Source organism: Dendroctonus ponderosae, unplaced genomic scaffold (genome assembly GCF_020466585.1).
Source record: "Dendroctonus ponderosae isolate FM_Combo_2020 unplaced genomic scaffold, Dpon_F_20191213v2 Dpon_F_20191213_1, whole genome shotgun sequence".
Taxonomy (NCBI): Eukaryota; Metazoa; Arthropoda; class Insecta; order Coleoptera; family Curculionidae; genus Dendroctonus; species Dendroctonus ponderosae.
The window spans coordinates 21,190,780-21,215,997 of NW_026017110.1; the positions used below are offsets into that span (position 1 = coordinate 21,190,780).

At 35.3% G+C, this 25,218-nt stretch overlaps 1 protein-coding gene and 1 long non-coding RNA gene across 3 annotated transcripts in view; one reads left to right on the top strand and one right to left on the bottom strand.

Annotated features, from left to right (window-relative positions):
- The window catches only part of LOC109535439 (homeobox protein abdominal-B), a 94,601-nt gene that overhangs the window by 22,592 nt on the left and 46,791 nt on the right, over positions 1 to 25,218 (top strand). For both annotated transcript variants that reach the window (XM_048667613.1, XM_048667612.1), the window contains exon 2: positions 15,392 to 15,467. The gene's annotated coding sequence lies outside the window, so the exon portion shown is untranslated. The remainder of the gene's footprint in view (positions 1 to 15,391; positions 15,468 to 25,218) is intronic.
- Positions 23,891 to 25,218, bottom strand: part of LOC125504911 — a 6,596-nt gene continuing 5,268 nt past the window's right edge. The window contains exons 2-3 of the long non-coding RNA XR_007281797.1: positions 24,910 to 25,063; positions 23,891 to 24,300 (exon numbers count right to left, since the gene is read on the bottom strand). This is a non-coding gene — a long non-coding RNA (uncharacterized LOC125504911). The remainder of the gene's footprint in view (positions 24,301 to 24,909; positions 25,064 to 25,218) is intronic.

Genomic DNA, 25,218 nt, shown 5'->3' on the forward strand with positions numbered 1-25,218 from the left:
AACAAAATTTGAATGGGTTAACAGAAATTCTACAGAGGTAAAAATACTAAATAAGTTCCGGTTTTTTGACCGATATCGAATAATTACAAGATAGTTGATTTTCTTGGAAATTCGGTCCGAAAATACGTCATTTCGTATTATTATAATTATTTTATATTAAATGGCGAGTGTTGCATCAATGTCGAAGCCATCAAGAAAAAATCACCAACAGTTTCATATTCTTTAGTATTGTGCCGAAATTCTTTTGAACGATAGTTTACGCTTAACATGCGATTTAAATTTCATCAGCAAGTATTTGCACACAATGCACAGTTCGACTGATTTAATTTCCACTGGTCCATGAGTGCCTCTGGCATAATCCGAACAAAATGAATAATAGAAAATAGCTAATGATAATAAAATCGAATTCTGTCTACATAGTTTAAGGTATATATAAAGTATCAAAGAGTCCACATCCATTAGTTTTTGTCTCAAAAGCCAGTCTATTTTGAGCATTGTTTTTAAACAAAATGTTACACTTGAAAGTAGTAAATAAAGTCGTCTGTCAATAGCACTCTGTAATATAGAGCTTCTAAAAATATATTATTGCCAGAACTGTGGGGACAAATAGCTTTTACAACTCACAGTGTTTTAGTATTGAAATCGAAAAACGGACCGATGTTTGTTTTATCTTTTTCTTTTCGATTAACTGCTTCTAATTTTAGTATTAACGATGGCACTGGTTAAACTTGAAATATACCTACTGTTCACATTAAAGTCAACAAAAATATCAATTTATATAATTAGGACACGATTGGAGTTTTTTTTTATTAAAGTGTACATTTTCAAAAATTATTTTATTTATTCAATATTTTGTGTAGTTAAAATCAAACGGCCCTGTTGGGCAAATGACGCTTGCATTTGAGTCGTATGTTTCATTTTCTTAGCAAACGCTCTGGAAGTTGTTTAGAAGAAACGCAGCTTTTAAACCTGAAATATACCACAGATTCTCGGGTTTCAGAACTAGGATGCACCCAAAAGCAATTCCAAATTTAACCCCCCATAAACTACATCCAGACGTGTATATTTTTAACTTTCTTGCCTTGTTATCGGTATAGGCGAGATAGGGGTCCGCCGACCCTAGGCAGGCTTTAGACCCGTATATTTTTCAACTTTTACAGTGCTTTATTCCCATTGGCCGAATATGCAACGCTTCATTGGGACCGAGATTCATGGTGGTGCTTCTTCATATATGCATTGTTAATTTGGAGGACGCGTTCTTGACTTTTTGTTATCAAGGACTTTATTTATTTTTGAGAAGCCAGAAGTGAAAGTGTTGTGTTGTGTTGTTTTGAAAATGTTGCCTAAGAGTAACAAAACATTTATCAAATCGAGCTGGGTAAGCTGTTCAATTATAAGTGTAGGTAGATACTTGCAAATAGGTATTGTAAATTCAAGATAATAGTAAAATTATAATTGAAACTTCAACGTCTTAATGGGTTTCCATTTGCATTGGTTTTGAGCTTAGCTTTGGTCTTAGGTTTCAAGTTTTCTTTTGCTGCATACATTTCACAAACGTTCACAATCTTCCTGTTAACGAATGTATCTATATGAACTTTTGTGGAATGTTTTATTGCGTTTTTTTTTCACTGGGTCCATTTTGATTTACCTAAATAATCCTGTGTTTAGTTCTTATGGATAATGTTATAGTTCGGTTAGCCAAAAATGTGTATTAAATCGATGAACATTTTATTAATAATTCAATTTGGAATGTGAGGTCGTTACACTACCTAAATTAATTTAAGCTAGATGTAAAGCATCTTTGCTCGTTATCATTTTGCTTACCTCTTTTGTCATGATGCCTGCAAGTCTGAAGCAACATGTAAGTAGATGTAAAATCTGATCTGAACTTTTGCCAAGTTTACCTTAAATAATTTTCAACTTTTTAAATTAATTTATCAAACAATCTAACAAAATGAAGACTGGAAAGTAGTTTGAACTATATTTTTAACATTTTTTAATATTTCTTTGGTTATTCATTGGATTTTTGGCCAGCTAACATTTATTTGAAAGTTAAATTAGTTAGTAATGTGTACATTTTGATGTTTTCTCCGTCAATAAATGTTCTCGATTTTTTTTCATTAGCTGTAATAAATAATGTAATTTTTTAAAGAAAGATTACAGCTTAATTATAGTGAAAATAGACCATTTACTTATGATGAACGTTTATTCAGTAGCGGGAAAGTGTAAAGGAATTTTAGTTCTATCGGCTGAAATTTACGGACCATTAACACTGCCATCAAATAGCGATCAAAATTAGGAAATTAAACAGGATAATGTTAAATTTAAATCACTAAAATATATCAATCCGCAAAGTGCAATAATACACTCGATCTTTGAGTAAAGTCAATAAAAAATTTTACAGCTATTTAAACTGCTAATTAAGAGAGGAAGGTAAAATGTGCGTCGGATATATAAAACAGTTATTAAAAAGACATTTGGAATTTTGTGTACACAAACACACACGACTACAATGGTGCATATGCAAATAGCCAATAATAAATCAACCGTCTATGAAATGAAGCCATAACTACAATTTAACTGCGGATAATATATAGGTGGAACGCGCTTTTATTATACACTACGAGAAATAGTGTTATCTATGTATATCAGCAACACAATGTTGCATATGGGACAACAATTATTTTGGAATACTCCGCAAACCAGACCTGTAAGTTACAGTCAGTGCATAGGTGAAAGACTGTTAGGTGAAAGAAGTTACTGTTTCATCAGTGTTAAATAGTAAAAAATGTTCCCTTGACTGTGTGCCGGAATAGATCGTAATTATTCACCATAAGGCAGATGTAAAGTTGCAATACAACTCTGTGAAATGCTTGCGGCACGGCAATTATATAGACATAAGGCTTTAGAGTAAACATGTTTTATTATAAAATTACATTTTAGTGTTTCCACTTTAAGTGTTATTTCCAAAGAATCTTTATAAGCTGACAATTGCTTTCCATTGCTCCAGCATTATTTTGAATGTATTTTCGATAATCGACTCGTTTAAAGGTCCATACCAATCTGTATTCTAAGTAAAAAATTTGCAGTTTTAATACATCTTTGCCAGATAATACCAGAGAGGCTTCGTAGCTGAAAGTACGTCCCAATTAGCATTATCAATGAAAGCATTTACAACTTCTTCTTCAGAAGACATGGAAATTCCTGCGTAGGCGTCCGTTTTCTAATCACATTATTCTATTCACTGCAGTGCAGCTTCTTGAAGCGACTGAAAGTCTCTTATTTCCGTCCAATGGCAGATGTTCCGTAGCCAACGTATTTTCCTCTTTCGAGTACCTCGGTTTGCACCTTCTATATTTCCTTGCAGTATCAGGCGCAGGAAGTCATATCGTTCTTCACGCAGAATATGTTCTCGGTAGGGGTTCTTTTGTTTTTTTTATGTTCGACGAGTTCTCGATTTTCGAATATAGTCATTCTAAACACTAAACACATCATCATTTGTGGCACGGTCCGTCCATGATATTTTAAGCAACCGTCTCAACATCCACATCTCGAATGCTTCTATTCGATTAATAGTCCACGCTTCCACTCTGTATAGTAGAATCGACCAGACATATCACTTTCTGCATCTGAACCACTCTTTATCTGAACTTGAAATTTAGATTCCGGTTGGTGGTTCAGAGAAGTTGCTCTTGCGTTTTTGTCCTAATGCATGAAATACTCTCCTAGTGCAGAATACACATCTAACCGCTTTGACTATTGATGTTCTATTTCAATTCTGCAGAGCATTATCAACTTTTTCAGTTGCATATCGTGACTGTTTGAAAAGGACCTAAATTGTAGGTTTTAATTTAAAAAATCTAGTCATATACAGCAGCTTTAAACTTTATAAAATGTTTTAGGGTTTACATAAATAACAAGAGAAGCAAAATTAAACGGGAAAAGTAACAGTTTTTCAGTTGAAAATTGTATCAAATGTTTGTTTGAAAAAATGTTAATTTGAAATAACAACACCATCTCATCATTTGTAAAGCAACTTGAAAGTAGTACATCAATTTAAATGTTTCTTCTCTTTTACAAGGGAAACAATTAAAAACTTGTAACTTAATTTTTTTGTCAAGTTCCTCTGATTCTATGGTGAACGACCAGCGCACTGGTATTTCCATCCCAAATCTTCAAACTCATTGACCCTCTCTATTGGCACCCCACTGAGTCGAACACACACGTTTGGAAGGACATCCCTTCAAACAACCATATATTTCGATTTCTTGAGTAATCTGTAGGCCGATCTGTCTGCTCTCATTGACAAACCTTGCAACTATAAGTATAAATTCTTGGCATTTTTCGAAATGTTAACTTAGTATTTCAAGTACTAAAATTCATTTCTACGAGATTTGAAAAACCATTAGCATCCACTTGTAAAATTTTCACCACCGAAGCGGCAGCAAATTTAAGTAAACATCAAGCCGCCCTGAATTAAGGAAGCGAGACCTTTCTTGGGAACTTTTGTTCCCGTGAACGTTTCAAACAATGTTCATATAGATTTTCAAGAATAAATAGATGCTTGGTAAACCACAATGTACTTAACATTTTTTTCTTAACAAAGCAATCTGTTGCTTTAGTGAGGTGATGAAACCTTTGAGAAAAACTTTGTGTTTTTTAGAATAATCAACACATTAAGTTATACATTTTATACTTCTGCGTGGTTTTGTAGGTAAATATTCTACTTTCGTCTGTGGATTTACCCATCTGAAGCTGTTCTGTTCAACACTGACTGATTTGAAGGTTGTCTAGGTAGGCGTGTTGACCTTGTTGCCTTCAGATGTTCGCAAAGTTTTCGTTTCCACTGGCTTGAATGCGTAGCCATCAATTACATGACTTTTCTTTTTCCGTAACTTCTTTTCGGTAACGTAGCCACGTCTATTTGGTTTCAGGGTCTGAAATAATGTCCTTCAACTAGATATAGACAGCACCTGTTAGGTCTTATTGAAAAATATCGCTTCAATAAAATTGCACAGGAAATGTTATGTTAATTGCCTGATTTGAGGAGTCAATACGTTCCTTTGGATGGTTGCCTTTATGATTGCGTATATCACCTGAATTTTCTTATTTTGCTCATAATCTCTATTTTCCATGCGTTCTGTTGATGCGACATTTTTTATATGTCATACATATTTGTGTCCCTCAGTCAAAATGCTACATTAAAAGATTCGGATTAACATATTTCATAGTTCTAAATAGATAGAACCAATCATACCCTGGGGAAATAAGAAACCCATTCTTCCGATGTCTTAGATCTAAAGGTACCGCTAGTCGTGTTTAAATCGCAATATAAAAAGTTGGGGCTTAAATTATAAGCGACTGGTTCTCGTTACCAAGCTCAGGAATCCGGCATCCAAATGCTGCACAGCTGCATCGAAAGGCGTAGCCCATAACTCCTGCGTGCAATTTTTGCAGTGCACGTATCTCGACGAAGGAATATTATTTAGATATATCAGGGCCGAAGTGACACCATCGTAAATATTACTGGAAATAATTTACGATCCAGGCTCGACTCCAGATAAAACGCCGAACCGCCCAGGCCGGGTTGCGGCAAGATATAAATTATCAAAGGGTGTTAGTAACATGGGATGCGGCTGATTACTACAACGTGTCTTAAGGATTATTTTTTTGATAATTTCCATACCGCCGATATAATTACAGTAGAAATACCAAAATTCTACTTGACAAATTAAGAACTAATGTTTTTGTTTATATGATTAAAATTTAGTAATTATTGCAATAACATTATTTTTTATATTGCATAAAAAATTGCACTGTTCACATGAATTGTGATTTTTCTAACGCTAAATCTGACAATATGCACCCGAAAGTTTCACTAAGAACAGATTTAAGGGCAATTCGTTGCCGAACTTTTTTGACCAATACTTAAAAAAATTGATAGCAAGTAGGTATATATAGGGTGTCGCAATAAGGATGGTAAGCGGCTGTATCTTGAAAAGTATGTGTTGTAGAGTGATCGAAAAAAAAATTGGACAACAAACTTGAAGAAAAGAATTTGCTGGAAATTATTTTGAAATTTCTCAGAAGACTACTAGATGGCGTAATTGCAAACGGTATTTTAATGTTAAAATTAAATTAATTTTTTTTTATTAATTTAAAAAATGTTCCGATAAGTGAAATATCTAGTAAGTTTAGCCAAAAGGCCATAAAAAACCATCCCTACTTTCCTTATGAACTTTTATCCTAACTTGTCAAATAAAGAGTGGGGAGAGTCAAGCAGCTTAATTCAAAGAAACCTGTAACTCCGAAACGGCGTGACCGATTTGAAAGTTTTTACTATCAATTGAAAGAGCAATACAAATTCTATAATATGTGATACAAAAACAATCTTAATAATTTTCTAAAAATCCGCTGTTTAAAATTTTTCAAATTTTAACAAAAGTTTCAAATGCTATCATCAAGTAATTTTACACGCATTCGAAAGCACAGAAAAAAATTAACCCAACTTCAAAAATCGCATCTCAAAATAATTTCTAGAACCGATTTAGACCGACAAGTTTGTTATCAAATTTTTTTTTCAATCACTCTACAACACATACTTTCCAAAATACAGCCGCTTACCACCCTCATTGCGACACGCTGTATATAAAGTTTTATTCAATCAGTAATTGAAAAAGATGTCTAAAAGTACCGACCTGTTTTATTGAAAATTCAATTTTTACTGGACTAAGAAGCTTCTTAGCTTTAGCTTGTTCAGTTTGATCCTCAAAATTGTTTTATGCAAAGATATTTCTGACTACATTAGCAATAGAACTTTTTGCTGAATGGACTTGCTTCGACGATTCTTCTACTAGTTTGATGTTTTCACTGCTTATTACTTTCTTCCGATTATTTCAACTTTGTAAAATAGAAAACATAAACACAGAGATGTCTCAGATAAGGTCACTTTTCCATATACCTACCTAGAACAAAATCTACCATTTTTATGACTACTTAGACACTGCAGATATATCATTTATATGCTCTGTTCTTCCATTTGTTTTAACCGGTTTAAATTAAGCCATAAATGGTCCCGTGAGGTTTGAGTGTTAAAGATACATCGCGATATTCTGAAACATCGAAACAACCGTTGTTTTCTTTGGCGTGTTCTCGAATGGAGCAATAATGATAAATCGTTAAACAGTTGGGTTCTTTGAAGAGCTTATAAAAATCTAACTGTAGCATTATTTTAGTTCTACCCAGGGCTGCTCTACCCAGGAATTTCACTTGTTGACCCTCTGCTTTATCTGCTGTAAAGTAGATACTTCATGTTTCGTCTTTTTAGTATTCACTCAAATGTAGTACGATTTTATATCCTAGAGCTCTGGCTGTAGATAGATGAATTCTTAACAAACGCCTATCGTGTTAAGTCTCTTAATTGTTCTGTTTATTTCGCCTCATGATCGCAAATATAACTAATGATTTACTTGCTAAAACGCAAATTTTAGATGATTATAACTGATATCTATTAATTGTGCTGACGTTATATTCAACACCTAGAAAAGCAACTTCTTTGGAATAATCTTCTTCTAGAACTTGAGCAACTTATGTTATGTGCTCTCAAGTCGGTGACAATCCAATATGCTCTGTATTTCTGTGCCAACGACGAATAGACATTTTCTATTATTATTAATCTGAGGACTAGTTAGGACATTATCACGATGACTAAATTCTATGGAATTGCTAGATTCTGTAATCTATGCAATTCCTATGTCCCATCTTGTACTCAAATACCGATAATAGTGTATAAAATTTTAACTGTGCAATTTGAAACATTAGCTTTGACCAAATCCTCTGCACTTGTACGTGATACCAATTTCAGCAAATAAAATTCATGGCTTGTAAATATTGCGCCAACCCAAAATTGGATAGACACAACGCTCTATCTTCCATGCCATTTGCGACGAGGGAAACAACTGAATTTATTGCATACGAATATTTTTATTGCTATGAGAGACATTTCGTTGGTAGTATTCTGTCTTTTTTCATAGTTTTTTGCCAAATATTTTTTGCGGGATTTTCGTGTTTCTGTAGAATTAAGCACGAGCCAGACATTTCAAGTGGTTCATTCGAAAACAGCTTTTGTATAAGCAGTTAATAAAGTAGTAAGAAAAAAAAAAACTTAAGAAGTAGGTACTAATCTGCTATCAATTTAGGCGCTGCTAAGGAAAATTAAAGCTTCGCAATTTATTTAAAATTGATAAGATCAGTTTTCAATTCCTGGGCGTCCAAACGGGAAATTTAGTTTGCACCTACAAAATAATCGTCCAACAGCTTAATCCAGACATGATTGGTTAAAAAATATCAGTATTTGCAAATGTGACAATCGTCGGGTTATCACTGATTGTACCAAAAAATTTGCCGTTTTCATCATTGAAATACGAGAGTGCTTGCTCATACTGCTACGGAGCGAATTCCATTCAATCTGTAAAATATTATTCGAGAAATTCGTGAGATAGCAAGTGGAACGGCTAAGGATGCTGTGCAATTTATTTTATTCCCGGAAACCATTCCGCCCATGAGCACCCAAGTTATCTTAAAACTCGACTCTAAACTTTCGGTTCTTCTCGATAAGGGCTTCAATGGCTTGCACTGTCTGAGAGCCTGAAAACATCTGAGATCAACTCGTTTTGAAGGAGATTGCAGTGTTGCCAGTCCTTTTTTCTAATTTCATTTCCAATTGCGAAAAGAGCGAAATTGTCTTTTTGGTGATTAAAGCAATCGCCAAACAGCTGAGCATATAGGTATGTAAAAAAAATAGTGTATATTAAATGTTACTGCTTATCCACACCTTCGTATAATTGTGTGTGTGTTTTGTTTTATGGCACTGGCCTAAAATATAATTTCTATATTTGCCGATTTACGAATTTGATTTGCAACTAGTTTTATGTATTATGAAAATATTGTGATAAGCTGCTTTTAGTTGGTTGATTATTAATGAACCATCAAATATGGAAACTGGTCTTAATTTGGTGTGACCGTTTTCACACAGAATTCTTGCTTACCTTATGTTTCGGCTGTGTGATCGTTAATTCTGCGATATAAATTCATGTTTTCGAGATTTGTCTGCGAATATTTTAACTGGATTATTGGTGATTGACCTTAACTACTCCCGAATTTATTTCATGTTTATTTCGGTTGCTGTTTTATCATTTAAACAACCGGCTCATTACTTTTCCCCAAACTTATGTTTCTATTGAGTAATTGATAAATTATCATTCAGCTGATAACCATATATCATTTTCTTCGTTTTTATACCTAATATAGAAAAGCTTAAAACTAGCCTTTTTCCTTTGATGTTTTTCGGTAAAGTTTCAGTATTTTTTAGTCATTGTTGAAATGCAAAATGTTCAGCTTTCTGCATATACTACTACTATACTTATTTAGGTCAATATGAAATTGAAAAAAGTCACAATCATCCACTTAGAAACTTTAATCAAAGATCTGGATTTACTTTTTATTATATTTGCATGTATCATGGCAATTTTTTAATATCTATAACAAATCTGCATTAAAGATGTGTACACAGATTTAGCGGATGGTGTCTTAATCTTAATCGGCTAATTATTTAGAAAAGAAATTCGATAAGGTAATTGTTTTGAATATAACGCTATTATCTAAGAAAGTCAGAAAAGCACAGAAAATAGTCAACTTTATTCTTGCATGGCGAGTAGGAAGGCAACTTAAGAACTTCAATCAGTCGCCTCTTGCAGTGAATTTCTATTAGCCATTCGGGTAATAGATACTTATATCAAAAAGTGGGAATGTCTTGTTTTAATCTGATGTGCCACATAAAACCCTGTAATCGACTAAACGCCTTAAAACTTAGAAAATAATAACTTTAGGCAAAATTGAAAATGAAATTTGAGGTGTTATATAATTGCTTCGTATTTTTTTTCAATTCAGTTACAGTTTTTGAATTGATGAAGTTTGAAAGCAAGAAAAAATAAATTTCCTTAAAAAATTACTTGGCTCATTAATATCTCATTACGCTCTCATGAGTCATAAATTTAATTGCTTCTTCCTAAAATCTAGGAAATTCCGGTTTTTGAACATTTAATTGTTTTATACGCTCTCACGCCTTTCAACTTCGTAGTAGTTAGTATGGAATAGTAGATATAAAAAATTTGAAATTAAAGCATAATTAAGAAGAGCGAAATTAAATGTTAATAACTTGTTTCTTGTTCAATAAGCAAATAACAATTAATACAAGGTGTTTACATTTTTGTGTAAGTTGAACGGGTGAAATCCGGCAACTGTGTAGGGCATTTGGGGCCAGGATGATGAAAACGGTATCCCGCTGCGCTTCGAAAGCGGTAGGGGACTCGCTAACCTGTCAATGTGGTGCGGTCAGACGGAAGCGGCCATCTTTGTTCATTACATGGAAACAGGGAATCAATATGGAGATCCACCTCTCTTTATCCAATAAGCTCGGAAAAGAGATGGAAGGGAGCTCGACGCAGCAACCCAGTTCAATACTTGCCGGGATCTGATCCCACTGCGCATACGCTAACCTTCATACGCCCAAGGTTATTTGCGGTCGAAGCCAATATTCTCTTATTTTATTTTCTGGTATTTTTACTTTTTCTGATTGGAATTTCTTTGGGTTTTGATCAATTTAGTTGTCTGAACGCTCATTAAAGCTGAAATTTATGGCGAATGCTCCTGGATAATGATAAAAATTCATTGGAATTGGAATGTTCTGTATTGGTTTTATGGGCTGAATCTCTCTCTCCGACTTTGAGATTTGTAATCTGGTTTGGTTGTGTGTGTATGTGTAGGTATGCCGTCACATTTTTAACATATGGTTCTAGAGATAATGGCTTGGAGCTTCGGATTAAACCAATTTCGTTTTAATTAAGTTCAACTTTAATGGAGAATTTACTAATTGTTTTAAAAGAAATTCAGCCGCTAAGAATGCATGCACATGTGTTAGCTTCGTCTACGGATGTCAATTAAAATATTTAAAACTCGCTGTTCTACCGCTAATCGATGGTAGAATTATAATTATAACATCGAAACTACAACTGAAATTATTATGGTTTCAGAAGCGTCCAAATAAGTGATCTAAGGGCCCAAACATCAGAAATTTACTTTTTTAACGAGCAGTGCAATATCACCAATCAATTTCAAATAGTTTCATGCCCTAGTGTCCCTTTAGTATTCATTTACATCGCAAAAGAACGGTTAAAGTTGAAAACGACTCAGGTATGTGTTACTCAGGGTGTGCTATTGGTAATTTGCTGCTACTCGCTGAAATAAAATCTCGTAAAATCTGTCTTAAAACGCTTCATGAGCATGGACCAGAATTTTCGCTGCTTCAGTTTTGTATAGAACTATTAGGTACATTTTTTAAACTGCGCTTAAACAACCCTATAAGAAAAAGTCTGTATGACTCAGAGCTGGACGCCTTGCTGGCCATTTTCTATAAGCTCTTCTGAAAATTTATTTTCGAGAGTACCGCTTATTAAACTGCCTAAATTGTAGAACAAAATGAGCGAAATCTCTACCAGGGTTAAAATGGAGATGTTCTTCATCAAGCAGTATAGCCCCAATTTCATCCCTTTGATACTATCTAGGTCACAATTAATGAAACCTGAGTATCATTGTAAAGCTTATTCAGAAATGAAATATTTCTAGATAGTTGATGCAACCAGACGTTAGTTATTAGACTCTCAATTATTTTCACACTTGAATAATATAGAATACTTGTTTTTTGTTGGTGCTGGTATTCATTACTTTGTATGTAAAAATACGGGTAATATCTCTCTTTTATCATTGCATTGACGACTAACCAAACATTCTGCATTTTGACATCTCTTCCAAACTATGCTTTGTTTTATCTTCGATTATCACTTAATTCTGCAAATTGCCGCACATTTACTTTACATCTATAACAGCTTTTTTACAATATAATGTTTTCTTAACGATTATCAATTTATTCTTAAACTAAATACATGATAAATGTACTAAATGAATATGAAAACCACAGATGGTATTTTACTGCCCCATTGTGTCAACAAGAACTAGTCGTCTATTACTCTGTTAACCATTAACCAAACTCACACTTTAACACATAAACAATAACCAATTTAAATCACACAAACATTATGAGCTGGCAAATATTTACCGAGACTTTCAACACTTGAAACCCTTAAGAATACCGCTAACGGCACAGTCGTTGTTAGGAATCGATTCTCGGCACGTGTGCCACTTTCTTCGGCAACTTTCTTTGTAATTGCCATTGTGGACCTTTCGAGCCAGTGCTAAAGATCTGCTGTTTTGACTGTGCAGACGATTTCAGGTCAAAACATTTTGATGTGTTTGTTTGCCCTTTTTCCGTGAATGGGTCGAAATGCTTTTACCACTTCTTCTGGGCGGTTTATTACTTGGCACGGAAAATGTTGAGAAAGTGGTCTCGTTTTCACTTTTCAGGTGGTGGCATAAAAGGTATCAACAATTTTGACTGGGAAACCTAAAAATGAATTATATTGTTTAAGAAAAAAACATTGTCCCTTTTTGAAAGAGTTTTAATTCACGCTTAACTGCTGCTGTAATAAGCGCTGTTGAAAACGTGTTTTCCGGATTTGGAAGATAATTTTAAATTTTGGAACATATACAGTGAGCACATTTATATGTTTGTGCTCATTGATGATGACTTTTCATGTATATTGCGAGAAAAACGATCTGATTCTAATTTGGAAAGGTACCTACTTGTATTGAATGAAAAACATGAAACGGTAATAAATAGTTAACAAATTTGTAACGTTTCCAAATGTTTCCTAGTTAAAATAATCCAAAGGGTTCAGATCGGGATATTCGATAGGCGGTTCAGCCACTGATACGTCGCAAGAAATACTTCTGAAATAGGCTTGTATATTCTGCACAAACTTTAGTTGATAGAAATCATTGACGTTCCATGGCTTCCTCTTCTACTCTGCAGCTCTGCAACCCTTGGTGGCTGACCGCACGATCATTCCCACCATTCTCTATCTTGTATCAATTCAGGTTATACTACTAGGAAAGATTTATAATTATTATTATCTAAATGCCTATTCGTAGACAATATTCCGGAAGGCAATCTTCTGGAGGATTGGAGAGCATTATAGTAAATGGCGAAGTGATAAACAATCTGCGTTATGCAGATGACACGGTACTTCTGGCCTTCCCTGGCAATTCCCAGAGCTCTCAGGTCTACAATAATGTTGTTTCTCCATCTGATCCGCGGTCTCCCCAGAGCTTTTCACCCTTGAGGGTTCTGTTCCCAGTCCATTTTGATCACTCGAGAGCCTGGCTGACGGTGTACATGTCCAGCCCATCTCAGCCGCCCGGCCTTAATTACTCTGATAATGTTTGGCTCCTCATAGAGCTCAATCAGTTCGTTGTTTGCGGACTGCTCTGTGCCTGGGTCTTTGTATAGTCCAAGGATTTTACGCAAAACTTTTCGCTCAAATCACTTCAGCTTGCGCTCGTTTTCCTTAATAATTTCCAAGTCTCATTCCCATATATGACCACTGGACATATGATGTTTCATGTATTTTAATTTTTGATCTTCGGGATAGATTCTTGCTGGACATCATCTTTTAGAGAGTACATGCATCTACAGCCGCACTGGATTCTTACCTTGACTTCGCCGGATTACTATTTTCCTCGTTACCCTTTCGAACTTGTACTCTCCTATTGTAAGTTTTGCCCTATTCTATATCTTCTTCTCCTTCTTGCACAAACACACATGTATTTCGTTTTGTCCTCGTTAATTTAAACGCCCATTACTTCCGCCTAACTTTCAAGTTTATTAAGTAACACAAAGCTCAAGGGTTCTCCTACCCTTGGGCCATCAATACCAAAGACCTCCGTGGTTGATTCCTCCTCTTATGGCATTTTCCAATGCTATATTGAATAATATAGGGGAGAGAAAATCCCCCTGTTTCAAGCCACTGGACACCTCAAATGAATCTGACAGCATTTCACCAACTTTTACTCTACTTCTGGAGCCGTTGATGCATACACCTGCCCGATTAGCTTTTTGGGAATTCTCAGCTCCACCATTGTGTCCCATGGCTTAACTCTTAGAATACGAACATTTGATGAATACATTATCTGATAAATTCCCAGCATTTTCTAACATTTGCCTTATTGTAAATATCTGGCCGACAGTAAATCTATTTTTACGGAATCCACACTGGTCAGAGTCCCCCCAGCCTGACTACGATGGGTTTAAGGCGTTCCGGAACTGTGTTTGCAAGGTTCTTATATTCCGTGTTGAGTAAGAATATTCCTTTATAGTTACTACAATTTGCTGTGTCTGCCGTTTTATGGGTAGGGATGGTCGGCCTTTCTTTCCACTCATCTGGAATTTTTCCCGACTCCATGGCTTGCTGTAGCATAAACAAGACAAAATTTTTTCAAAATGAGTCAGTAATTTGATTTAAAATTTGATACAAAATTATGGGGGGTGGCCCACAAAATACACTTCCAACCAAGCTGGGTGGTTAAAACTTGAGGAGTACCTGTAAGGTCATGTCATTGTGTTAGTACTGCCAAGTTCACTACAATCGGGCGGAAGGTTCCGGACTTATGAGGAACATAGTAGAAACCAAATTTTTTCAACGCTCTGAATCTCCGAAACAATGCGCTTTTAATAAAATTTTATGTCGTGTAAGGACATTATTCTAGCCTGTTCTATTTACTCCAGGAGCTATCAGAATTAAAGCGGAATCACCGTGTATAATATAACGTTTATAATACAGTCATCAACAATTTTCGTTGTCCAGTAATTTAAGTAAATCCAAAATGGTGTAGGAATTTTTTGTTTAAAAAGCAAGCAAAAATTATACTTAACAAATATCAAATTGTTTTATATGGGACATTGTTTGTGGGTCAATAACTGATCTATTGTGTTTCATATGTAGCGAATGTCATGAAATTCCGAATTTCCGCACACGCAGTAAACATAATACTTATTGGTAAAATTAGTTTATGGTATAAGCAGTCACGCCCAAGCATTCTATAAAACTGGCTCTCAGTTTCTCAAGTGGATAATCTGTATTCTTGTCGAGAATTTTACGCCGTTCTCCATTGCGTACCGAGAGGTATTAGTTGTCAGGTCGACAGCAATAATTTCGTTAACTTTATGTCGCCGTTTTCTCATTCTCTTTTGATAACGCCGCACCGTCCGAGCCGTTCTAACTTAATAGCCTGGAGAAAGGATTTCGTCCAAGTGACACTTGGACCGGCCCAGCTAAATTGGTCATATTTTATAGAGTAATGATCCTCAACAATGTTGTTAAAGCAGTCAAGAAATATTGGAATAGAACGTGACGCACTCAAAAAGCTTATTTTGTTTCAGATTCCCAACCTCAGGAAAATGGAATAATAGCCGCAGCATTAGTTGAAAGATCCAGCTTACATCAGAGCCATACAAGGTAAATATTATATACCTATTGTACATTTTGCAAACAGCTGGTTTTGTTAGGAACTACTTGACAAAAATCGATAGGCTCTAGAAGAGTCACTTGAACACGTTGATGCATATATGAAGAAACGCATCTTCGAACACGAATACCTAATCAAAATTTAATTAATCGTCTGTCTTTAATTATATTGTTCTCTTCCCTGAGTCAGTTCGATGGATCCTGTGTCGAAACTAAAACGTTAACTTAATTTGTTTCTCCACCAAAGCCTAAATTAGTAAAAGAAAGAAAAGGGGCAGGGCCGGGTAGACGAAAGCACATTAGATATGAGATTTAATGATGACTGGTCGACGTCTAAATGGCTTTGAAACCAGAAAGGCGGCTGATAAAACTGGCTGGCTCGCCTGCATCAGATAAACCTGTCAACTCCACCCTTGATTTTTTAATGGCCGACTCCCGGAGCCATGAAACTCGTACGGCTTTTTTGCAATAAGTTTTAAAATAGTACTGCAATCAACAGCAAAAAAAAACAGGATGAAACGGTTTCCTTGACAATAAATACTTTCACACCTCTACTTTGTGGTAGTATTCTCAAATATGATTTAAGATCTGAATTAATATGAAATGTTTACGGCCCGTGCTCCCAGTTAAGTACCAACCATCCAGGATTATTTAAAGTTTTTGAAATAAAAGGATTTTGCCTACTCCCTCTTATCTATTGAAACCAAAAGTTGTCTATTTGGAACGACTATTTTGAGAAATTTCAACCCTTTTTTTTCGAAAATCTTGAATGGCGCGAAACCGGAATGAACAAAGCTGGCAATTGAAATTTTCTTATCCAGACTGATTTTGTTGATTATAAAATATTTTGAAACCTCAAATCCGTTTGAATCGTTAGAAATGGAATTTGCCTTAAAAGTTATGTAACTGTAATTAATTTTGAAGCAAGTACCGATGATACTGTTGTATTTTCCAGTACCTACATAAGCCAATTTAAACGAAACTGTTGTTCCGTTATGCTCAAATAAAAGCCTACTAGCACCAACAATTTGATTGCGAGATCTTTTAATATTCAAACTGAATTTTCACTCATTTTTCAAGAACTGAGAGCTTAAAAGGTTTGAAGCAAGGAATCAATGAACGGAAAACTATAACTATGTTCATTCATACTTAAAGGTCATTCAAAAATTGAATTCTCGCCCCAATCTTAGTAGAAAGTTTGATCTGGTACGTGTATTTTCAAAAATTTGTGTGGTTTTTACGCCTCTCTTACCTAAAGAATTTTTATCCGTGAGAATGTGGCTTTGTGTGCAAAGAGCATCTAGTGTCAACATTTCATTCAAACGGAATTTCTCAAATTACTTGCTAAAATTGAATTTTCATGCAAGTCATGAGTCTTTAAGACTTCCTAGGCACTCTGCATCTGGAAATAATATCGATATGGCTCTTTCGCTTTAAGAATTGTCCACAAAACAATTTCAGCAATACTTGTTATGCTATAGTTTGTCAACCTCCCCCTTCATTTTCAACAATTCTAGTAGAACAGCGTGTTTCATATTGGGAAAATCCGAAAGCTTCCTCTTGCCACCTTTTATGAAGGTTTACCAATGTTGAAATAATTCTTAAATTGTTAATAAATGTCGCAACACACGATTGACTACTTCGTTAAAGAGTAGGTCCCGAATTTCATAGTTTCAGCTCGATCCATTTAGAAAATATTCCTAAAATTACAGTTCCCAAATATGCTTCAACGGGCCGCAGCCCCGTTAAGTTGCAATTTTTGGGTTAAATCTGTAAGCAGCTTGTTTTTTCCTCTCATCACTAAAATGCCCCAAAAATATTTTGACTTGTGGCGGTGTGTTTAAAGTAATTACTTGTTCGTACAATAATGTTTATTATAATCAACATTCAAAAAGACACTCTTATAACACTGTCGTGTTTTAGAAAACAGTAGAATGGGACTTTTGCAATATTTTTTAATTTTTAAGTTTTAATTCCTTTTTTAATACATTCAATATACATTTATTGCTGTCTTGTTTCAAGACATTTTATTATTGTTTTCTTCATTAAAACCTATAACATTTTTCAAATTTGTTTCCATCAGCCTACCATAGGAAATATTTAGATGCAAGTTGTTATCATAAAACTGCCTCATGAACAGAGAAAACCCTTCTAAACAATTGGGCAAAAACAACTTTATTCGTTTTTCGAGTGGCCTCGAATGCAACTTTCACTTTTATCGTCGTTATTTACAACTGAGCAACCAGCCGGTATTACGCAAAGGGCAATTTCAAGAAGGACTTGCGAAGGCAACCCCGATTTTCAAACCCGACCCTTTTGCATAATCTTGTCATTCTTAAAGGGTGCCTAACCTTCGGAAATAAAATAAATTCCTTTGTCGTAAAGCAGGATGCTGGGGACTAAAGTGGTCTGCTTTTGACACGCTCGGCCGTTTTTGCCTAAATATTGTCATGTATAGTGTATACCTACAAACAATAAATAAATGAGAGATTTTTGTTCACACGAAATAACGTTTATCGCCAATTTACGACCGATTGTACCGACGACTATTCAAAAACCTGGCCTCGTGATCCGCTCGGCTATCAACGCTATTAACAGTTTTTGGAAAGCCTGATTTGGCTCATCAGGGACATGGTAACATACCTACCTACCTACCTACCTACCCTTTTATTTTCAAGGAATTTCGCAAATTTCAGCTTTAGTGCTAAATAAGATATCGACTTCAGAGCAATATTAGATGGAGAATTAAAACTGTGGGCAGGAATTTGATGATTAGAGCCGAAACGCTGAATGATGAATATGTCCATAGGATATTTTAATTGAAATTAATTACAACTTATATACTACTTTTGGAGTTCTTGATAAGATTCATTTAGATACAGAACCACGTTTGACCAGAAAAGTAGATCTACTAATCTCTGGGTTGACTCAAGATTACTTCTCTGGTAAACTTCATTGATCAGTTGCGTAGCTTCCTACTCTGTCTCGAGATAGATGGCGCGTCACGAAAATGCTAGAAGCCAATTAAAAACATTACTTCAGTAAGCCAAAAAGTTAGGACAGCAGTTGACATAGTAATTGTGATAACTGAGTATAAGATTTATTGATATTGAAAAAATCTTCATTGAAATTAATTGTGCAACTAGCTGAACGGAAAATGTAATATAATGTTCATTCACCAATGTCTAAAACATATTGCTTTTAGGTAATTATCTCTGTCTGTGAATTATCTCAAGACGTAAGTCACTTGATCTATTAGACTAATTCATTTTTGCATTTCCTTCTCAAATGAGCAACAGTCAAATTTTAACAAAGAAAACGGAACGAGTGTCATAATCAAGATGCAAGTTGCAGACCGGTAAAGTTTTTACTCTGTCAGATTTTTTAACACTACAAGTGTTTCTTTAATGGCTACAGCCATAATAGCAAACATATTTTCTCCTTATTGGTTCGGATACCTAATCAATAAAACATTAGGTGGTTTACTGACTGAGGATATATAATTCTTAATGATAAAAATTATTAAAAAACTCGTCATTTATTGATATACAAGATACAGGGTTATCCATTTTATGCTTGGGAAAGTAAAGTACAAACACACAAAATATTCAGATGGAGACAAAAATTTTAATTCAATGTAAAGATTAAATCTTGCCATTATACGTAGAAAACAGTATCATTTAAATGTCCTCCACTGGACCTCTTACAGGCCTCAATCCTTTTGAGGTAATTAGGTAATTTTGAATTACTTTTCGGCACATTACCGGTAATATCTCGGTCGTAACTTCACGGATATCGGCTTTCAGTTGCTCAAGAGTTTGTGGACTGTTGGCGTAAACACGATCTTTCGCATCGCCCCACAAAAAGAAATCTAACGGTGTTAAGCCGCAGGATCTTGCGGGCCAATTGACATAAATCAATCTCGAAATTACGCGTCTCGGAACTTAGGGCTCTAATTGTGAGTGTTGTGTGACTTGTTGCCCCATCCTGATGGAACCACATGTCTTCCAGATCATAATCTTCAATTTCTCTCCAAAAATAATCGTTCAACATGCGTCCATAGCGCTCAGAATTGACTGTCATGGCCCTTCCTTGATCGTTTTCAAAAAAGACCTGCCAATCACACCACCCGTCCATTATGCATACCATACGGTCACTTTTTCAAGATGGAAAGGCCTATCTGTGATCACCTGAGGATTTTGAGGGCCCCGTATACGGCTGTTCTGTTTATTCACGTAACCACCGAGCGAAAAATTAGCCTCTTGACTGAAGAAAATTCAGTACGAAAAATCATCATCAACGACTTGTTGTTCAATCACCCAATTTGCGCATGTTCTGCGTTGCCCATGGCCTTGAGGCTTAAGTTCTTGAGTCAGTTGGACTTTGTACGGATGGAACTTTAAATCAAATTGCAAAATTCGCCACAATTGGCCGTAAGAAAAGCCGACATGTTGAACACGTCGAGGAATCGACGAATTCGGGTCTTTCTCCACACTTCGAGCGACAAGCGCGATATTTTCAGCTGAATGAATGTTGCGATGATGCACAGGCCTTACAATATCAGTAACCGATCCAGGCTTCAAATTTTTCGACTGTGTTCGAAATTGTTTGCTCTGTAGATCGATTATGTCGACCGTAATCTGCTCGTAAAGCCCTAAACGTTGATCAGAATCACCATTTTTATGATAATTTTATAATTTTCACTCGTTTTTCGACAGTTAAACGATTCATTTGCCAATGAAAGCCTTCAACTAAAACAAAAACGCTTCGGATGACGTTTGCCTTTGACAGATATCAAATCGCAAGATTTTACTTTTCCACCCTCGAATTGGATAACCCGTTGTTATCAATACCTACAAACTTCGGTTTTCTGAATTGGCCTATGTGGACCACACTGTATTGATCTGTTGAACTTGGAAATACGCATTCTGTACCCCTTCCAGAAACAATATTTACCTATCCTTGTGCTTTATTAGGTTGATGTTGGTCAAACAATTCCAAAAATATTTCCCATCTACAGATGCTTCTTTTAACATAAAGGTGTCAATTGATAGTGTTTTGGAAAAATCAGAATTGTTGACTCCTGTATATTTCAGAAAAATTTCGGAAGCTCTGAGACCTTTAAGACCTTTAAGGGTCATGTAAGTTATCATTAGCACCTGTTACGTTTAAAATTATTATGTTCCATGGCATAAACATAATTCGTTGGTTGTAAAAACGTTGTTCGGTTAATTGCTTTTCACTAATTAGCACGAAATTTAAATATGCATGGTATGTCGTTGTAAAGCTGGCTAAATTCACACTTTAAACTATTTTAAAATAGATTGGAGATTGGTCATGTATTAACGTTGTCCAGAAATCTTACTAAAAATCATCCAGGCAAGGGCGGATTCAGCTTTCAAGCGAAGGGGGGGAGGAGCGGTTATATCGTAGAAAAAAGTCTTTTGTTGTCTATAAAATTCGAAAAATTAACGGTAGTTGATATAAACCCAGCACCAACGGGCGTCATAACCCTCATGAGAACCATGATGACATGGTTGGTCATTACATGACATTGGTACCGTTGGATAGAGCACTGAAAATTCGATTCAGTCATTACAACAAGTGTGAGGGAATTCGGGAAGTTTTGACCGAGAAAGCGAAATTTCAATATCAGACACTTAGGTGCAAGATTATGCCAACATTTGTCACACAAGCAAAACGAGCGAAAACGCTCACTTTTACATGATTCTAGAGAGAACTAAATGCCCTTTTTAGAAAGTGAACCATGGATGGGGAAATGTTGGCAGTTTTCTCAAAAAAACCTGGACTTTAAGACGTTTTAGATTTACGTGTTTTATTTTTGTTCGTAAAATCTACTCAAACATGACGCTATTTTTTTTAAGTTTGCTAAGCCCCATTTCAGCCATTGAATTTGTTTTGGTATCGTTGGATAGAGAATGGAAACTTTGATTCACTCATAACAACACGAGTGTAGGAATTCGAGTAATTTTGACCCAGAAAGAGAAATTTGAATATCAAACTCTTAGGTGCAAGGTTATGTCAAAATTTTATGTTTTCGGTCCGGTTTTTACTCATTTCCCGGAAGCGAAATGACCGAGAACGCTCATTTTTATATGATTATGATATAGAAATAAATGGCCTTTTTAGAAAGTGAACTATCGATAATGAAAAGTTGGCAGCTCTCAAAAAACTCATGATTTCAAGTTTTAGATTTCCGTGTTTTTTGATTGAGTTGCAAAATCGACTAAAACGTGACGCTGCTTTTTTCGAAATTTCTGAACCCCCATTGACCGCTTCTAGTGAGCATAAGTTGCACGCAAAAAATATAAAAAATTTGGTAATTGGTTTCAAACCTAACACGTCGCTGGGTTTCTCGCCATCTGAGGCACAGTTGCTCAGATACAGAAAAACCTAAAGGTAAACGTGGAGAAAATTTCATCATGGCAGGATTTGAACTCCATTTACCTGTTTATTTTATTTAAACTGCCTCCTTAATAGCATCAGTCACATCGCTCTATCAGTTTCTAAAAGCCCAGATTTCCTTACTGTTTATGAGCTGTTTTATTTGTCTCAAAATTCAACATAATGAAGGAAAAGAAAATTTGTATTTATACTAAAAATTAAACGTTTGATCCAGATAAGACTTTTGATTTGTTAATGCCATAAGGACATCTGAACGACTTTCTTAATATCAGTACCTTGACCATCTGACCACCACTTTCAGGGGCGGATCCAGCTTTCGAGTCAGGGTGGGTCAAGTAGTAGAAATTCGGTCATTTGTTGTCTATGAAATTGGAAAAATTATCGTTAGTCGTTATAGATCCAGTGCAAGGGGGAAGGGGTCATGACCCCCATGACCCCCCCCCCTGAATTCGCCCTTGACCACTTTCACATAGCAGAAACAATCTATTAACTTATTGCATATTTAATCCGAAGGATATAAGATGGGAATATGCAAGTACGCTGAGGGGTGAAAACTTAAGGAGTATTTGTAAGGTTATTAACTGTGTTTGTATTCCAAAGTTCACCACAATCTGATGAAAGGTTCAGGAGTTATGAGGAATAAGTAGGAAACTAGAAAAGGAATATTCAATTACGCTGGGTGGTTAAAACTTAAGGTGCACCTGTAAGGCTATTAGCAGTGTTTGCATTCCGAAGTTCACTACACTCAAGTGAAAGGTTCAGGACTTATGAGGAAAAATTAGGAAACTTATCTTTCCAACGCTCTGTATCTCGAGAACAGTCATTATTTTCTGAGCACTTTCACATAGCAGAAACAATCTAATAACTTATTGCATATTTAATCCGAAGGACCTAAGATGGGAATACGCAAGTACGCTGAGTGGTGAAAACTTAAGGAGTACTTGTAAGGTTATTAACTGTGTTTGTATCCCAAAGTTCACCACATTCGAATGAAAGGTTCAGGACTTATGAGGAATAAGTAGGAAACTAGATTTTCCAACCATCTGTATCTCGAGAACAGTCATATGCTTAGCACTTGCACATCGCAGAAACAATCTATTAACTTGTTACATATTTAAGCCGAAGGACCGAAGATGGGAACATTCAACTACTCTGGGTTTTTAAAACTTAAGGAGCACCTGTAATTGTATTAGCAGTGTTTGTAATCCGAAGTTCACTACATTCAAATGAAAGGTTCAGGACTTATGAGGAAAAAGTAGAAAACTTATCTTTCTAACGCTCTGTATCTCGAGAACAGTCATTATTTTCTTAGCACTTTCACATAGCAGAAACAATATAATAGCTTATTGCATATTTAATCCGAATGACCTAAGATAGGTATATTCAACTACGCTGAGTGGTTAAAACTTAAGGAGTACTTATAAGGTTATTAACCGTGTTTGTATTGCAAAGTTCACTTCAACCGGATTTAGAGTTCAGGACTTATGAGGAATCAGTAAGAAACTAGATTTTCCAACCCTCTGTATCTCAAGTACAGTCATTATATTCTTAGCACTTTCACATAGCAGAAACAATCTATTAACTTGTTACATATTTAAGCCGAAGAACCGAAGATGGGAACATTGAAATACGCTGGGTAGTTAAAACTTAAGGAGTACCTGTAAGGTCATTAACTGTGTTTGTATTCTAAAGTTCACTACAATCCGATTTAAGGTTTAGGACTTATGAAGAATAAGTAGGAAACTAGATTTTCCAACGATCTGTATCTCGAGAACAGTCATTATATTCTTAGCACATTCACATAGCAGAAACAATCTATTAACTTGTTACATATTTAAGCCGAAGGACCGAAGATGGAAACATTCAACTACTCTGGTTTTTTAAAACTTAAGGAGGACCTGTAAGGTCATTAACTGTGTTTGTATTCTAAAGTTCACAACAATTCGATTTAAGGTTTAGGACTTATGAAGAATAAGTAGGAAACTAGATTTTCCAACGATCTGTATCTCGAGAACAGTCATTATATTCTTAGCACATTCACATAGCAGAAACAATCTAATAACTTATTGCATATTTAATCCGTAGGACCTAAGATAGGAATATTCAAATACGCTGGCTGGTTAAAACTTAAGGAGCAGTAAGGTTATTAGCGGTGTTTGTATTATGAAACTACTTTAACACTAATTAAATAGCACTGTGCTCCTAACGGCATATTTGCTCCAAATCTTCGCAATATCTTGTCCGATATAACTTGAGTTAATAGCTTTCATCCATTTAACCCGAATTATCGCCAAGATTTGTCGTCAAATGACCGTTGTCCTTCGTAGGCGACTGGAAATTATTGATTAAATTCAGCAGCATTCCATTTTATTGACGAGGAAATAACTGCATTCTCCTCCTAAAACCAAATTAAAAAGATGTGTAGTTGATAATTAAACATTTACTACAATAGTAGATAGTAACATACTTTAAATAGTACTTAATTTTGTCAAGCGCTTTGTTAAGTTTCGACATATTTTACTACATAGTGTTCGTAAAAAAATTTTGTGAGTACCTTCATTATCTTATCTTTATAATGTATTCAAATGGTATCTGAAAATCGATTGTTTGTGCCGCAGTTTGCCGGCACAAACTCAGAAGACACGAACCCGACACCTGGCAATAATTTAGTAGAGCCGTTACCTATTTATAATTTAATAGCACAATTTCATGCGAATCTCACTATAAATAAGATCAAATTTTGATGAAAAACTATGTGTTTAGAGAAAAATGTTGAGGATAGCAGAAAATTTTAAATCCAATGGGAGTTCTGAGTTCACTTTTTTTGAACTGAAAAGCAGTCATAGTTAAGTGGCTGCAGTGGCAAATGGGCGGTCGATGAAATGTTTTCTGGGTTTTCAGCTCAAAAGCACCGCTCTTTTGACTGGATATCTATAAGCAACTTGTTAAATTTTAGTTACTTTTCAGTTTAGCAGCTCTAGCCGATCTATGGAAAACAAAACATTACCTGAGCATTGGTCCACTGGACGCAGTTTTTGATAAGTTTCAACTAGTTCGTATCTGCCACGTGGTCCGCTTCACAATTTCTTCTGATTTGTTGTCATATCAAGTCGGTAGTCGCTAAATTAGTATTAGCTGCCTCTGGTAGTCATCATCAGAAGCTGAAAACAATAAAATAAATAAAAAATTAAGAATATTTTTAGCAGAACTGGTTTATATATATATATACAGGGTTGCTCATTAGTGCGTCAAAGTGCGATATCTCAGTAAATATGAACTTTACAAGAAAATACGTCCTACGAAAGTTTTTCATGTT